We start from the raw sequence: 18943 nt of genomic DNA on the forward strand, positions 1-18943 counted from the left end.
TATGTTGTGGGATTGGTGTCCCTGATTCATACATAGCATATGGTTTCTATGAAATCCAGTGAGGGAGCAGGAGTAACGAAGCTGATTGCACAGATGACCTCCGGGAATACTGACAGATAGGCCAAATGAAAAATATGCTCCAGCTAACCATTGGTATTTGGGCTTCTGATCCCAGTCCTGTTTTTAAAAAAGGTGCAGACAGGCAGTGTTCATTAAAAACTGTCTACCATGTAAAAGTGGGTAATTTAAATGGCATCTAGTTACACATCTGATAGAATGGTCTGGCAACATATGAATTTCATTCTAACAACAACAACAACAACAACAAAACATAGAAAATGAGACATAAAGATAAAACCTTGTCTTCACCAGGATGCCTAAAAATAGGTTTTATTTGGCTCATGCCAATAAATATCTTTCAATAGAATTTCTGATTTCTGAATGAATCCATTCAACTTCATACTGCACAGATCACAAGGTTTTCTTTACAGAATATTCTCTTCTTCTTCTTAAAGCCTCACATAGAAAATGTCTCACAGGACATAGGAGGGGAATGACCCAAAGGATGAGAGAATGGCTGGAACCGTTCTCAAATGTGCCCATGTAGCCTAAAGTTTGAAGGCATCTAATTGTACTCTAAAACAATTATGAACCTATTCGATCCATTATTAATAAATATCACCACTTTACCACTTGAACCAAATCACAGAAAATTGGAAACAGATGATCATTGGCTTTGATACCTTTACTTCTGTTTCATTACTCAGAGTCGATCAACTCTATACTTCAAGTGACACAGATTTATTACAGAATGCCTAAGATCCTAAGGATCTATTTTAGCTCAGCCCATGGTATTGCTTCATTATTTTATTATTTTGTAAGTAATAAAATATAACTTCATGTTGGATGATATATTCAAGCCATGAATATATCATCCAACATTGTTCTTCCCAAAATATTAGCCCAATTTCTGCGCGCGCTCACTTACTGTTCAGGAATTTTACTAATTGTTTGAAGGTTCTAGAGGACCTGTTAGACTCCTAATGGACAAACCATACAACATACTCCAGAGAACGGACGAGTGCCATAAGAAGAAAATAAGGTCAGCCTACAGCAATGGGCAGCTGCCTGCCCTCGGCTGGGAGGAGCCCTGGCCATGGCACCAGGGCTGCTGGGCAGCAGAAGCCTCCACAGCCCTGCAGGGAGCCTGGAGCACAGCTCTGCCTAACCATGCTCAGCCCTGGACAGATGCACATGAGTTCCCATCACAGGCTCGAGTGTGACAGTCCCAGGTGCATGCCTGTCATGCCAGCCACCAGGGAGGCTGAGGCAAGAGGAACGTTTGAGGTCAGCCTTGGCAACTTAGACCCCGAGGCAAAGGGGAAATACTTTTACAGGGGTCTCTGAGGGTGTAGCTGAGGTAGGTCACTTGCCTCACAGGCTCAAGGCCCTGGGTTCAATCCCCAGAACCCACGTACACACAAAAAGTGAACTTGGAATATTGTTTAAAATGATGGGTCAGGTACACACAAGGACTTCAATATGACCTCTCAGAGGAGCTCAATTTGAGATCAGACTGAACAAAAGACCACCTGGACCATTGACTCAGTGTCTGAAACCCTCTGTGATCATGGGAAGCACTGCTGGCAAGACACCAGAGGGCCAAAGCACTTGTGCCCCCTGCAGGGGTGTCTCTTGTCTACCGCCAAAGACTGTTCCCCTTCTGGGGCAGCTGAGAGCAAGCTGGGCCTTGGAGCAAGGACTAGTGCTTTAGATATAGACTATGCAAGCAAGGGGCAATGTCTTTAATAAAACTAAAATTAAAAAGTCACATTGAAAAAATTTTAAAAAGAAGAAAATAAGGTCAAGTAGAGGAAGCCCATTTTCACAGGAAAAAATCCCCCAGTGAAAAGCATCAGAATAGATACCAAGAAAAATACCAACAAAAACAGTGTGTTCCCACTATGTATCTACTCAACATGCAAAAGTAAGAAAGCTAGATAATACAATCCTGGCCACAGGTAGAGCTATGCAGAAGAGCCACCTGGCAGTGCTTAGTCAAAGAAGTAAACATGCACACTTTGACCTAGAAATTCCACCTGTGTGTAAACCAGGCGGTGCTTAAGCAGTTTCACAAGGGGACATGCACAGGGAAATTTATCCTCAGGTTCTTATAGAGTTGTCTGTGCTTACAGGGAGTTGATGGTTGTCAAGATGCCCACAGCTGCGAAAGTCAAAAGCTAAAAAAATAATAGATGCCAACCTGGATATATTAATAATCCCGTATCTATGATCACCTTCATAAGGTAGCTTCCCAACTTCTATGTGGAAGTGAGTTTCTCCTTGGCCCTTACACTGTTGTGGAGACCACTAGGAGTTCAGCTTTGTGCAGGATCATCTGACCTGGACTTTTGGCAAGACCTGTACAGCCCTCACACATGCTCAGATGCTACAGGACTTTTCAGACCAGTCCAGACAACAGTAGGCATCCATTCATTGTCTGCACTCTACAGATTCCTAGATGCACAACATTCATTACCATCAAATGCAGAATTTTCATCAAAAACTAATATATATATCATTCCAATCTGAATCAAGAAAATCGGAAATATCCCCAAATCCAAAGAGTGGATCCCCATTGTGATGCTACAAGTTGAAAATTCCACAGCTGACCTCATGGGATGGTTCACAGTCAAAAGACAGCTGCATGAAAAATATTACATGACCTTCCTGCTATGTGAAAAGTGGCATGTGAAGTACACATGCATGTCTTCCTCAGACATGGGTTCATTTGCAAGACACCTTGTGCAATTGAAAATACTCCAAAAGGGGAGAAATCAGAACCATGTCTCCAAAGTATTTCAGCAGAGACCAACTCCATCTGTCTATCTATCTCTCAGTGAGTGTGTGTGCTCTTGTGTGTGTTTGTGTGTCTTTGTTTGTGTTTGTACCATCACAGCTGATACTTCATTGCCCCCATTGGAAAACTGACTCAGATAATGCCATCTGCCAAACTCCTAAAAACCAAAGTTCTTGCTGATAGAATGAAACATTCCTTCCTGTTGGTTTGGATGTGTCCTTTAGGAATCACTGCTACATTTAGTATACTCAAATCATCACAGTAGATCAGGTAACAAAAACATATATATTTTAAAATAATAATAATATATTAATGGAAACAACAAATACAGGATAGAGTAACAACTGTGTTACTAAACAAGGTCAAGGACAATGGCAAACTATAGATTCAAACTTTGAAGAAAATAGTAATCAATGTAAATATTCCTGGGCTGCCTCAGCCCCGCCCAGGCACACAGCAACAGAATGGTTTTGCAAGCATCCTCAGGAGGGCTGGAGCCTTCTTTGCAGGACGAGAGGGAGGTTGAGGCTCGATCCACCCATCATTCTTTTGGGAGAGGCTCCTTTTCCTCAGCACAAAGTTGGATTTTTTGTGAGGATTCTTGGCATAAAATACGTTGGCCTCTGCTGGAATCCTCAGCTCTGGGGAGAGAGGGGTGTACAAAAAGAAGGTGGCACTCAGGAGGTGCTCCCTAGGACACGCCAACATCTGAGAGCCTGTGCCAGAAAAGGCCAGAGCCACACACCTGAGAGCTCTCCAATTCAGCACCAATACCAACAAAGACAGCCTCCACAGTCCTCCCTGAGGAAGAACTAGGCAGAGCACTTCAACAGACCTAATGTCTGTTCCTACCGAAGGCTTTGGACTCCAGAATATCTCAGGTCCTCTTGCATCTGCCAAAGCACACCACTAGGGTTTGCATCTGAAATCTCCCACAAAAGGCTCCTGTGCCGAAGATTCAGTCCCCACATGAGCCATCTTCATAGGTGGGTTTGGAGGGAAGCATTGGATGGTGAGTGCTCTGATGTCAACATGAAATTCTCATTCAAGATGAATACACTACTGGGGGGTGGGAGGGACTGGAAGAAAGGTTGAGCATGCTTGGAGTAAGACCTAAACAGGGTTGTGCCCTGGGCAACAGTACCTTGTTCCTGTTGGCTCCACTGAATCCTCATTCTCCAAGGAGAGGTCCTCCCTCTCCATCTTTCTCTCTCTCCCTCTCTGCCAGCCTCGTTCTCTCTCTCCCAGTCTATGCCTTTGTGGCAAGGGCTGAGGAGCTCTCCACTGCCACACACTAGAGCTTTATGGACAGCCTCAGTGCACAACCAAAGAGAAAGCTATGAAACCCAGAGAAAAAAGGCCTAGGATTCCTCCTCTGAGTTATTTTCCTCAAGTATGGCCACAGTGAGGACAGGCTGACCAGCAGGGATACCACGTTAGAGCCATGCTTCTGCGTTGGTGGAGCCCGCCTCCATGTGAACCAGGCTTCTGAGAATGGAGGCCACATTCCAAATACTGCCCTACTGAGAACAATGGTTCCAAAGACCAGCAAAGGGACTGCTTCCCTCCAACATGGTGTATGGCCTAGTGGTGCCATGACCCCGAGTGGGGGAATACAACAGCCGCTTCTCCTTCCTCTGAACATGTGTTTCCTGTCGCCCTCCTCTAACCTAGAGCCTGTTCTCCATCCCTTCTGGGTTGGATGTGGAGATCTCTGCTATGAATTTCTTAGGCTACCAAGGCCCCAGACAGACTTCCTCTTCCATAGACTCTACTAACCTAACAGTAGGTTAAGATAGGAGACAAGTGATCCTAGAACTCATAGGGATGGTGGTCTTCAGGGTACATAGGCTGGGATAATGGCTGCTGTGGTGTTTGGCTCACAAAAACCAACCAACCAACCAACGAAAAAGCGCTGGCATTATTATCAGATGAGCTCTGTGGCTACGTGCTCAGGAAGCCCTCATCTGACTTTAGTTAGGGATCACAACCTGGCTATTGTGATCACTCCTTGCCTAGTGGACTCAGGTGCGTAAGACCATGGAATTTATGCAAAAACAGATGATTCAGGCTGTCTCCCAGGCTGTGTTTTCTTCCCAATTTCATCCTGTTACTGCTTGCTAGAATCCTGGCAATGCTCTGCCCAGGCAGTGGTTTTTTGGTCACACAGAAGGCTTTCAATAGTACTGCTTCAGTCCACAAAATGCCAGTTCCCTCTTTAGCCCATGCATTCCCATGTTCCTTTGAAACCACTCCTATCCCAGACCATGAAAACATACTGCTCCTGGAGAGAGGCTTTCCTCCTCACTCCTCAAAGATGTCAGCTTTGGATGCCTGTTCATGTCCAGGGGAGGGCACCTGGTGGGGAGCCGCAATATCCACCGGGGTATACCATTGGACCTCAAGACCTTCCACCAGCAGAAGTGCAGTTGGCTTTGTGTACGAACCCAACACACCTGTTGGAGTGTTCTTGGGGGTCAGAGACTACTCTTTGTTGCTAAGAGTTGACCTGAGTCCACATCCTGACCCTTGCTCTCTGCTATCTGATTGTCTCACTTACTCTGACGGCGAGAGATGATTTGGCCCAGCTCATAATCCTCTGGATTCTCCTCAGTAAGGAAGTGTAGGTCGAGGGCGCTGTGGATGACGACAGGAGCCCTATCGTGGCAGGTCACCTGGAGCAGCATGGGAGACAGGCCTTCAGGAAATGGGCCTTGAAGTGACTACTCAAGGACAGTGGGCAGGGGCATTCTGGAGGCACCTCCACTCTAAATACAAGGGCAACATCCATGACCCTACTACCCGAGGCTGACCTCCTGCTCATCGTGTGGGCTCTTCCCACAGGCTACTAGCCCAATCCTTGTACATAGGACTTCCTGGGCCTGCCATTGCTCTTTGTGGAGCTGCACTCCTCTCGGAGTGAAAGGACCCCACTACCTGCATACAGATGCAATCTCATCCCACAAGTTGGGAGGAATGGGACAATAGCCTCCAAGATCCCAGGTCTGCCCGAGGATGCAGGCGGCATTGGGAATGGCCTAGGCACAAAACCTAGAGGCTTTGGTCTGGATTGCCAGGGCCAAAAACAGACCCAGGAACATGAGCACACACAGGAGAGCTGAAAGATAGCCACGAGAGCTCCTGGCCTCCAGAGGCTCAGTGCTGGCTGGGATGTAGGAGGGCACCTCATCCGGCAAGGGTGGTCATTGTGTTACCTGGACATTTAGTGTGCTTGCTCCACATCCATATCGACTCTGCAGAGAGACTCTCTCAGCTCCTTGTTCAAGGAACATGGAGAACCTCACACTGCTGTCCTCCTCCATAGACGTCAGCATCCCATACAAGGGAACCTGCAACCTAGTTCCTGTCCTATTCTCATCTGTCACCCATACCTGTCCCTGCCCTTCTGGACTGCATGCTGCCACCTGACACACAGACTCCCTCAGACATGGCAGTGGACAAGCTGCTGCACTCGCTCATCTCAGCTCCAGCCCTTCACACTGACCTCTCCCTTCTTGATTCCCATCTATCCTCCTGATCATCCAGAAGCTCCAAATTCAAGAGGGCATGAGTAGTCCATGGTATTGGACCAGTGTCTGCTCCCCACCCAGGTGTAAGCACCACGGGACACCCCTGCTCCCAGGCTTACCAGAACACTCTTGGCCATCTCTGGACTTTGTGTTTCTAAGTGGACACGAATTAAGCAGGTGTCTCCCACCTGCTTGTGGGAAAGCGGCCTGGAGGACTTGCAGGTTGATTCTGAGAACTGTGGGGGATGGAACATCAGCAAACCCAGAAACAGAAAGCCACCCCAGACTGTCAGTTGGCTCTATGGGCTTCCAGCAAATATGTCCAGGTGCTGAGGCTTCTTAGTTCCTCAGGTCGGAGTGGAATGGCAGCACATGCACAGCTTGAATAAGGTAGGTGTTTACCTCCTTTCCCTTGACCTGGGGGCGTTTCCTCACGATGAAATATTGTATTCCCAGATTCATGGACAGACACACGAGTGAGTGGTCAGAGACCTTGATTTCTGCAGAGCGAAGTGGAGAGAATTGTTAGGTGGCACTCAAGGATTATACCACAAAACACCCACAACCCCTGAGAGTCTCCGCCAGGCCCATCACACTTTGGTATTTTGGGGCCAAGGCCCACTTTCTCTTGGCTGTCAGTTATCCTGAGCCCACTGTGGATCATGTCTCCCCACTGTCTGATTGTCCTACTTACTCTCATCCTCAGACATCATATACAGCAGCTCAAAGTTGTCCACATCCTCATGCTGCAACAAATTTTGGTCCAAGGCCCTGCGGATGAGGCTTGTCACCGTCTCCTGAAAGGTCACCTGGATCAGGGTGGGACAAATGTCATCAGAGAATGGCTTTTAGAAGAGCTACCCAGAAGACTGTGGTCAAACATTCAGGAGAAATCTCAGCTACATATACAAGGGCACAATCTTGTTATCCTGCTACCTGAGTGTGTCCTCCATATACCACCTGGGTTCTTGCAATGTGCTACTAGAACAATCCTGGTACAAATATCTGCCTGTACCTGCCATCTCCCCTCCCCCTGGGGAGCCACATTCCACTCATGTCAAAGGACCAAACTGCCTATGCACAGACACACTCTCATCTCACTGAGATGAGAGCAATGGGCCAGGGATCTGCGCACCAAGTGTGATCTGGGATGCAGGCTGCCTTTGTGGGTGCAAGAGGCAGATGCACTGAAAATTTGGGTCCTGACTGCCACGACACAAAACAGACTCAGATACAAGAGTGTGCACTTGAGTGCTTCATGATAGCTTTGAGAGGCCCTGGCCTCTGGAAGCTCGGTGCGGGTCTGGTTGTCATGATGTACTTGACTCAGCACTGGCAGTCACTGAACATGTCTCCTCTGCAGCTGGACACCTGCAGCATTAGCGTGTCTACTGCACATCCATAGAAATTCTGCCAAGAACCCCTTTAGCTCCGTATTTACATACATGCAAAGCCTAACATTCCGAAGCTTTGGCATGACCCCCCAGGTGATCCCGACCCCAAATTCCTACACCTAGTCATGCTAAGGAGGTTCTCTTCCCTGCCACCAGGAACACATCCCCTCCTACACATGTGACAAGTCACTGCCACCTCCTCTGCTCCAACTTCACTCATTGAGAATACCAAGTTCTAGGCACTGCAGCCTGCACCCTGGACATATCTCTGCCTTCATCTGTCCACAGCACTTCCGTCTGCACTTCTGGCCTGCAAAACCCACAATACACAGGCCCACTCACCACTGAAGCTGGGCATGCTGATGCTCTCCCTCCTCAGGTCAAGCCCTTAAGACGGACCTCTCTCTTCTTTATTTCCCACCATAGCCCTGGGGTTGGCTGTGTCTCCTGCCTTCCACTGTGTGGACACCCAGGAGGCAGCCCTGCTGTCGGGCTCACCGGGATGCGCTTTGTCTCCCTCAGGCTCTGTCCCTCTAGGAGGACGTGAACAACGTGGCTGTCTTCCACCTGCTCGCTGGAGTGAAGCAGTGAGGAGCTGCTACTCACAGCTGCTGGGGTCCTGGATGCCACTGCCACAGAAGGTTCCAAGAACTGTGGGGGATGACAACATCAGCAAAGCCCAGCAACTGCACCCCACCCAGCCTGGCAGTTGGCTCTGTGGGCATTCTACAACATCCATCCAGAACCTGAGGTTCTTGTCCCCTTGGAGGATGTGGAGTGGCACCAGGAGTAAAGACTGAAGAAGGTGGCTGTTTTGGGAACAAGAGATCCAGCACCTGCTGGGTGGGGATGAAATCCCAGGAGATTAACCCCATGTTGCTGCTGAAATGTAGGTTCCTCCCACAAATGACAGGCAGGAGCTCATTCCTAAGCTGGTCCTGCCTGTAAGGTTCAAGGCTCTGAACCCTGAAGGGCTCCTCCGTGTTCTGATCATTTTCACCCTGGGTTGGGACCAAGAATGGTGGGTTCAAAATGGAAATGGTGACAAACAGAAAAATGACTTGTGCCAATACACTAGAGTCAAAGCACAATGGGACAGTTCCCATCAGTACAAACACACACACACACACACACACACACACACACACACACACACACACAGAGTCAGAATAGGAGTCCTGGGCCATTCATCAGGGATCAGACTAGAGGGCCTGCTGGGCTCACCTGCCCTGTGCTACTCACTGTTACTCTTGAGCTCCTCTGCGACAATCGCCAGAGGCTGTGGCGTCTAAGATGAAGCCTCACCCAGTGTATCCACAAAAGGGCTAGTTGGCCCCCCTGAGATTCCTGGGAGCCTGAGGCTCGGCATTGTCTGCAACCACAGGAGAACATCCTTCTCCCTCCAGTGGCTCCAACCAAGTGAGCTCGGATGGCTTGGTCAGTGAAGTGGGTGCCTGGATACCAGGGTTCCATGTTCTGTTTGATCCATTGTCAAGGCAATGATGTCATTTCCTGTGCCCATACCTGAGCCTCTTTTCACATAAGACCACTTTCAACAGCCCTATGGACTGCCGATTTCTCCTCCATGCCTACCCATCTCAGGTGCGCAGGTGTTCACCAACAACTACCCAAACATCCCCACCAGCATCTGCCCTGCTTGGTGCCACTAGAGTTCCAGCTTGGAGCCTTCAAAAATGCATTCACAACCAGTCCTTCCCTCTCAGCAGCTTTTGGACCCTGGTCCCATCATTGTGCAACTCATGGTGTGCCCAGTCTTTTCTGGAAAGTAGGGTAGCATCTAATCTCTAGGGTTTATTGTGTCTATTGGCCCATAACACCCTCTGTTCTCTCTGAAACCAGAGATGGGACTCACAGGTGGCTAAAGCACAAATGTAGAGATGGGATAATCACAAGAAAGGGAGAGACAAAGAATGCACCCTAACTCAATCAGGCCTGTGTCCCACACAGGGACATGGCCAATGTCCGTCCCATCGTGGCTGCAGTTCCCTCTCTACACCATGGCAAGTTGGAGGGGACTGAGATGCAGAGGCTGCTCCCCTCTGCCATACAACTTCCCAAGGCTTCTCCTAAGATTTCAAAAGGGCCAAGTGTGTCTAGTGTTGGGGTCTCACAGAGACTCCGAGGTACCACAGCATCCTGCTGCCCAGAACCGGTTCACCCCTCACCTCAAGGGGGCTCAGCCTCTGGATTCATGGGAATTGAAGTGGGTACAGGTGATGGGATATCACCTCCAAGACTGAGTTATGCCAAGTCCATGACCCCTGTCTGCATCCCTGTCTCCAGCACCACTCCCCCCTCTCTCTTTCCTCCTCAGAGCAAATAAATCCATTTAGCAAGTGTGTCCTGTGATAAAGACATGACGGTCACCCATCCTCTCATTACAAAAACACTGAGGCTCAGCCAACATGGATCCTACAGGGAACACAGGCATAAACTCAGACTCCGATCCTCCCAGCCGAGCCTCAGTGGAGCCTGGACTCCCAGCCTCCTGAGTCAAGGAAACAGAGGTTCCTAGCCGAGCCACCTTGGATGCAGCCGCACACAAACTGAACTCATCAATGCTCTCAGTTGTGAGTAAGAGGGGAAGTGGTGTTTCACAACCCTGGACATCAAGTGCAGTCTCCAGGCTTTGGGGTGTGCCCTGGCCTCTGTCTATCTGCCCAGGCTCTCCAACCCACACTGGCCTCTTACCCAACCTCCTCCTAGGGCCAAACTCAATCCTGCCTCTCAATTTCTGCTGCCTTCCCCAACACACTGCTCCCCAAAATGAGCAGGGCTGGCTCTCGGTTATCATGCTGGTGCCAGCAGCAATGCCACCCCACTGACATAATTCTGAGTCCCAACCTAGGCACTCCAGCTGTCTTTGCCACACCTGGCCTGTTTGGGCTCTGGCTCTTGCTCTTTTCTTTCATGTGCATGTGTTTTGAGGTTTTGAGTTTCTCCCACTGCAGAACTGCAGCTGTGGCAGGGTAGAGCTCATGAGGGTGACATTCTGAGCCACATCCAATCCCATCAGGACTGTTCACTGGGGTGACTGCTGGAACACAGTGATGAGTGAACACATGGGAGGTGGTTGGACCCACCTTGCCTCTGAGTGGCTTCCTTTCAGGACAGGAATGTAGGCATGGGAGCCCCTGGCGTGGGATGCTTTGCACAAGGCGTGACCATGGGCTCTCTTTCCTGGCAAAAATGGCTCCACTCAGCATGGAGAGCACTGTCATTCCTGGTGGCTAACAACAGCCCTGGACCCCAGAAAGGAACCCAAACTCAAGATTAACGTCTGAGTGTGCGTGTCCTCGAGGAAATGAGGTCTCCTGATCCCAGGTGCAAAGGGGTAAGTCCTCTAACTCCAGGGGCCATGAAGGGACATCTGAGTTTCCCTTGTCCTTCTTTCCCTCTCTAACTAACCACAGTTAGGACCCTGGCCTCATTCCCCAGTGAGGATCATTAGGCTCCATAAAGGACAGTCTCTAAGATGCTCAGTGGACCAACACCCTCTGCACAACCCATAACCCTATTCACCCAAGAGGCAAGAGGATTTCTATTCAGGAAAACCAGGAAAGGGAGAGCCTTTCTCAAGGACACAAGGACATTAGTGAGTGAGGGAGTGATTAATGGATGGAGAACTATTTCCAACACCAACTTCCAGGAGCATATATGGCCCCCTGGAGAATTCTGCAGTGTGTTGGTGATTAAGGAGAACGTGTGAATTCAGGGGTCACTAGGTCCTCTCAGCCATAAGGAGGGAAACTGCCATAAAGGAACTAGGACAAGGGTGCGAGGAATGCTCACTGGTGGGAGATCGGAAGGAAGGAAAGTGTACTCATTAGAAAAGTGTCGCCTGAAAATTCTTAGCCAGCCAAAAGCCGTGCGAACTTGTGTGGGAAAAGAGTCTTTGCACAGTGATGAAGCTAAGAGCTCACATGATGGAACACAGCATCAACTGGGACCAAATCCAATATCTGATATTCTTGTAGGAAGAGGAGAGTCTGGACCCAGATACCAGGGAGACTGGGGGATACCGGATATGTGAGGTTGGAGCCAGGGCGGGATGCCCATATGGGAACCACAGATCGTGGGCAGCAATAGGAGAGTGGGCAAGGGCTGGGAGAGTTGGGGAGACAGTCCCCTTGAAACCTGGGAGGGGTTATGGCACTGGGACAGCCCAACACCTACTGTGTTGAGCCTCTGGAGCTCAACGGAAGACACTTCCTCTGTTGTCGGCCACCCAGTTAACAGAGTTTGGTTGCAGCAGCCTAGGACCCAGCTGAAGGTCTGAGCATGTTGGCCATGCAGGTTGGATCTGGACCACAGACACCCTCATCAGAGATTGTAGGGTCTCAGCCCTGAGGCAAGACAGGCACTAAGTCAGGCCAGGTGGGGAAACGGATAGGCACACACTCTGGGGGCTGGTGCCTGTGTTACTGGGAGCACTTCTGATCGCAATTCCCTGATCTGCTGCCAACACAGGCTACAGAGGAGCGTACAGAAACACAGACCACGGATCTGCCCCACTCAGTGGGCCCAGGCCAACACCACACCCAGCAGCCTCGTGCCATACCCAATGAGTCTCGAAGCGGCCCCCTCTTCCCATCCTGAGAGCTCTTCCCTTCCTCATGTGCCAATAGCTCCCTACTGTCACTGGCAATATCTACTCTGTGAGATGTCAACATCCGTGGGTACTGTTCTCTCATCCCAGGACAGTGTGGTCCCACACACCCTGGTGAAATGGGCCACCTGGAGGCTGGACCTGGAGGTTGTTGAGGCTGAATGGCAGCGGTGGTCCTCTGGCACTTAATATTATTTAAGTTAAAAAAAAAAAAACAAAAAAAACAAAAAAAACCAAAAAACGGGTCTTGGTGCTCAAAAATGTTTGATTTGCATATTCTCATCCCCTAACCCCAATATTTTCATTATTTCCTCACATATGAAATCTTACTAGCATAAAGGTAATTTCGTATTAAACAAAGTGGATTGAAATAACATTGGTAAAAATAATCAATCACCATACTTTCAATTTTTGTTCTGCTTTCCTATTAGAAACCACTTGGATACAAGAGAACAGAGGACAGACTCATGGAAATGCTTGAAATGACAAGAAGCTCCCACTCAAGCTCAGCATTCAGTACTGGACAGGGTAAGACCAGGCCACTTTGACATCTGTGCCAAAGAGTCTACCAGACAGAATCCTCTGACTGATCCCTGACTGAGCCATAGGAACTGGCTAGAAAAGCCTTCACATCCTCAATACATTCTTCACGTCAGAATACTTGACAACCATTGATATCCATCTCTCGTTAACTTGCTCCCCAGCCAACCATTCTTCAACAAATTCAAAGGAGTAACTCATGCAAGCACACAGAAAGGGGTGTTCACTACACACATCCATGTGCGAAAAAGACAACTGGTATTTCTTGTTTGGGCTATTTCAAATGAAATCCCTTCTGCATGACCTCCACAAACCAAAGGAAAATATTTGTGAAATTCCCACGTAGAAGACAAGATACACTTGCCAAGGAGGCAGTGGCAAGAATTTTGACACTCCAAATGTAGAGTGTGTGTTTAGGAAGCAGTCACAGTTTCCATGAGAGAGTCCCATGAAATCAATTAGGAAGATCCATGCTCTAGCCCTACCATGCAAGTGATGTGACTTGAAAGAGTCACTTAGTCTTAGTAACCATCATCACTAACAACTAAGTCAATGAATAAAGGTCCTCAGGTGCCAAGCTACAAAATGTGGGATGAGCATGGATGAGGATGGGTGGGAGAAGTCTCCAACTCTAACACAATTAGGGAAGGATGTGCTGACCTCAAGTGGCTGGGGGGCTGGGATCCTGCCACAGAGGGGGATTCCAAACCTCACATCCCCTGACCCAGGCCAGAAGACCAGGTAGAGTCCAAGGACCCTGGGGTGGCCCAATGGCAATAAAGGTCAAAAGGAACTAGGGATCTGCCTGGTCCCTCAATCCCCTACTCTGAGCAGGGCTGCATGACGAGGCCAGAGGCCATCCACAGCAATCTGCCTTTACAGGAAAACAGGAACTGCAGGCTGCCTCTGGCTCACTGAATCAGGGTGGTGTTTTCATAAAGCAAGACCACTTCCTCACATTTGACCAGCAGCTCATGTGTTGACAGCACAATGACTGAGTTGACTCAGGCCCTGATGAATGAAATAGAAAATTCATAGCAAACCCATCTTTAGCTCTTCCACATCATCAGGGGCTCTGATTCAATTCCGTCCAGAAAGGTGTCTGAAATGATTTCTAAACATGCTGGGGACTCACCTCTGTGTGGAACTTTTCAGGAAAAAGGGGATCAAATCTCATGAAGCAACTCTTCTCTCTTCTAGCCCATGGGCAATGCAAGGAACCTGCATGATACCAGAGGCTCACTTCTCTCTTCTCATGTCTTCTGGAAAGGATTCGTTAATGCTTCCTGCAAGGTGAAGCAGAAGCCTGCATCCCCAGCTGCACAGAAGTGTTTTAGGGCAGTGTCTCCCTTAAAACCCAAAAATAAAAAAACAGGTCATTCAACAGGCACATGGATTCGAGTACATGTTCAATGATCCCTCCTCCCTGGAGCCTTCCACATGCCCATCTTCCACATTCACAGAGCAATGCTTGGCCATTCTCAAGACCAGGAGACCATGATGCTCCTCACCAGGAAGTCAATAAGGAACATGAAGAGAGCAGCATGGATTGCAGAAGGTGGCACATCAAGGATCTTCAGCTCTGCTGCTAGAACACAAGAGCTTAACTTCAGTATTGACTTTTTGCCAGCTACCAAGTACGATAGCAGTGTCAAGCCCAATATGCAGATATGCAAGTAGTAGGTGACACCCCGCATCCATTCACAAAAGTGGGCAACATCTGCATCAGAACAAGGAAGTATCTTACCCTTACTCATAAAAATCATCAGAAACAAAATAAAATGGATGCAAGACTTCTCATTTCACTATTAGGTAGCTGTTGGAATTCCCTATTAAATAATACCTCCTCCAAAATAAAAAGTATCTCAGACATGTGTCAACTATTCAATGGATGACATTTTAAAAACTATGGACTTTACTTAATATTTATGTATGCTATATCCCTGCCTAAGGCTCTATGAGAAAGGAGCACATAGAATTGGATCTTTGAAAATCTCACATTTGCTGATAAATATTACTGCTGATCTCAGGCATGGCGAAGTGAAAAGTGGGACTTTGGATATTCCAAGAATGCTATGTTGTGGGATTGGTGTCCCTGATTCATACATAGCATATGGTTTCTATGAAATCCAGTGAGGGAGCAGGAGTAACGAAGCTGATTGCACAGATGACCTCAGGGAATACTGACAGATAGGCCAAATGAAAAATATGTTCCAGCTAACCATTGGTATTTGGGCTTCTGATCCCAGTCCTGTTTTTAAAAAAGGTGCAGACAGGCAGTGTTCATTAAAAACTGTCTACCATGTAAAAGTGGGTAATTTAAATGGCATCTAGTTACACATCTGATAGAATGGTCGGGCAACATATGAATTTCATTCTAACAACAACAACAACAACAAAACATAGAAAATGAGACATAAAGATAAAACCTTGTCTTCACCAGGATGCCTAAAAATAGGTTTTATTTGGCTCATGCAAATAAATATCTTTCAATAGAATTTCTGATTTCTGAATGAATCCATTCAACTTCATACTGCACAGATCACAAGGTTTTCTTTACAGAATATTCTCTTCTTCTTCTTAAAGCCTCACATAGAAAATGTCTCACAGGACATAGGAGGGCTAAAGTTTGAAGGCATCTAATTGTACTCTAAAACAATTATGAACCTATTCGATCCATTATTAATAAATATCACCACTTTACCACTTGAACCAAATCACAGAAAATTGGAAACAGATGATCATTGGCTTTGATACCTTTACTTCTGTTTCATTACTCAGAGTCGATCAACTCTATACTTCAAGTGACACAGATTTATTACAGAATGCCTAAGATCCTAAGGATCTATTTTAGCTCAGCCCATGGTATTGCTTCATTATTTTATTATTTTGTAAGTAATAAAATATAACTTCATGTTGGATGATATATTCAAGCCATGAATATATCATCCAACATTGTTCTTCCCAAAATATTAGCCCAATTTCTGTGCGCGCTCACTTACTGTTCAGGAATTTTACTAATTGTTTGAAGGTTCTAGAGGACCTGTTAGACTCCTAATGGACAAACCATACAACATACTCCAGAGAACGGACGAGTGCCATAAGAAGAAAATAAGGTCAGCCTACAGCAATGGGCAGCTGCCTGCCCTCGGCTGGGAGGAGCCCTGGCCATGGCACCAGGGCTGCTGGGCAGCAGAAGCCTCCACAGCCCTGCAGGGAGCCTGGAGCACAGCTCTGCCTAACCATGCTCAGCCCTGGACAGATGCACATGAGTTCCCATCACAGGCTCGAGTGTGACAGTCCCAGGTGCATGCCTGTCATGCCAGCCACCAGGGAGGCTGAGGCAAGAGGAACGTTTGAGGTCAGCCTTGGCAACTTAGAACCCAAGGCAAAGGGGAAATACTTTTACAGGGGTCTCTGAGGGTGTAGCTCAGGTAGGTCACTTGCCTCACAGGCTCAAGGCCCTGGGTTCAATCCCCAGAACCCACGTACACACAAAAAGTGAACTTGGAATATTGTTTAAAATGATGGATCAGGTACACACAAGGACTTCAATATGACCTCTCAGAGGAGCTCAATTTGAGATCAGACTGAACAAAAGACCACCTGGACCATTGACTCAGTGTCTGAAACCCTCTGTGAGCATGGGAAGCACTGCTGGCAAGACACCAGAGGGCCAAAGCACTTGTGCCCCCTGCAGGGGCGTCTCTTGTCTACCGCCAAAGACTGTTCCCCTCCTGGGGCAGCTGAGAGCAAGCTGGGCCTTGGAGCAAGGACTAGTGCTTTAGATATAGACTATGCAAGCAAGGGGCAATGTCTTTAATAAAACTAAAATTAAAAAGTCACATTGAAAAAATTTTAAAAAGAAGAAAATAAGGTCAAGTAGAGGAAGCCCATTTTCACAGGAAAAAATCCCCCAGTGAAAAGCATCAGAATAGATACCAAGAAAAATACCAACAAAAACAGTGTGCTCCCACTATGTATCTACACAACCTGCAAAAGTTAGAAAGCTAGATAATACAATCCTGGCCACAGGTAGAGCTATGCAGAAGAGCCACCTGGCACTGCTTAGTCAAAGAAGTAAACATGCACACTTTGACCTAGAAATTCCACCTGTGTGTAAACCAGGCGGTGCTTAAGCAGTTTCACAAGGGGACATGCACAGGGAAATTTATCCTCAGGTTCTTATAGAGTTGTCTGTGCTTACAGGGAGTTGATGGTTGTCAAGATGCCCACAGCTGCGAAAGTCAAAAGCTAAAAAAATAATAGATGCCAACCAGGATATATTAATAATCCCGTATCTATGATCACCTTCATAAGGTAGCTTCCCAACTTCTGTGTGGAAGTGTGTTTCTCCTTGGCCCTTACACTGTTGTGGAGACCACTAGGAGTTCAGCTTTGTGCAGGATCATCTGACCTGGACTTTTGGCAAGACCTGTACAGCCCTCACACATGCTCAGATGCTACAGGACTTTTCAGACCAGTCCAGACAACAGTAGGCATCCATTCATTGTCTGCACTCTACAGATTCCTAGATGCACGACATTCATTACCATCAAATGCAGAATTTTCATCAAAAACTAATATATATATCATTCCAATCTGAATCAAGAAAATCGGAAATATCCCCAAATCCAAAGAGTGGATCCCCATTGTGATGCTACAAGTTGAAAATTCCACAGCTGACCTCATGGGATGGTTCACAGTCAAAAGACAGCTGCATGAAAAATATTACATGACCTTCCTGCTATGTGAAAAGTGGCATGTGAAGTACACATGCATGTCTTCCTCAGACATGGGTTCATTTGCAAGACACCTTGTGCAATTGAAAATACTCCAAAAGGGGAGAAATCAGAACCATGTCTCCAAAGTATTTCAGCAGAGACCAACTCCATCTGTCTATCTATCTCTCAGTGAGTGTGTGTGCTCTTGTGTGTGTTTGTGTGTCTTTGTTTGTGTTTGTACCATCACAGCTGATACTTCATTGCCCCCATTGGAAAACTGACTCAGATAATGCCATCTGCCAAACTCCTAAAAACCAAAGTTCTTGCTGATAGAATGAAACATTCCTTCCTGTTGGTTTGGATGTGTCCTTTAGGAATCACTGGTACTTTTAGTATACTCAAATCATCACAGTAGATCAGGTAACAAAAACATATATATTTTAAAATAATAATAATATATTAATGGAAACAACAAATACAGGATAGAGTAACAACTGTGTTACTAAACAAGGTCAAGGACAATGGCAAACTATAGATTCAAACTTTGAAGAAAATAGTAATCAATGTAAATATTCCTGGGCTGCCTCAGCCCCGCCCAGGCACACAGCAACAGAATGGTTTTGCAAGCATCCTCAGGAGGGCAGGAGCCTTCTTTGCAGGATGAGAGGGAGGTTGAGGCTCGATCCACCCATCATTCTTTTGGGAGAGGCTCCTTTTCCTCAGCACAAAGTTGGATTTTTTGTGAGGATTCTTGGCATAAAATACGTTGGCCTCTGCTGGAATCCTCAGCTCTGGGGAGAGAGGGGTGTACAAAAAGAAGGTGGCACTCAGGAGGTGCTCCCTAGGACACGCCAACATCTGAGAGCCTGTGCCAGAAAAGGCCAGAGCCACACACCTGAGAGCTCTCCAATTCAGCACCAATACCAACAAAGACAGCCTCCACAGTCCTCCCTGAGGAAGAACTAGGCAGAGCACTTCAACAGACCTAATGTCTGTTCCTACCGAAGGCTTTGGACTCCAGAATATCTCAGGTCCTCTTGCATCTGCCAAAGCACACCACTAGGGTTTGCATCTGAAATCTCCCACAAAAGGCTCCTGTGCCGAAGATTCAGTCCCCACATGAGCCATCTTCATAGGTGGGTTTGGAGGGAAGCATTGGATGGTGAGTGCTCTGATGTCAACATGAAATTCTCATTCAAGATGAATACACTACTGGGGGGTGGGAGGGACTGGAAGAAAGGTTGAGCATGGTTGGAGTAAGACCT

Source organism: Urocitellus parryii, chromosome Y (assembly GCF_045843805.1).
Source record: "Urocitellus parryii isolate mUroPar1 chromosome Y, mUroPar1.hap1, whole genome shotgun sequence".
NCBI lineage: Eukaryota > Metazoa > Chordata > Mammalia > Rodentia > Sciuridae > Urocitellus > Urocitellus parryii.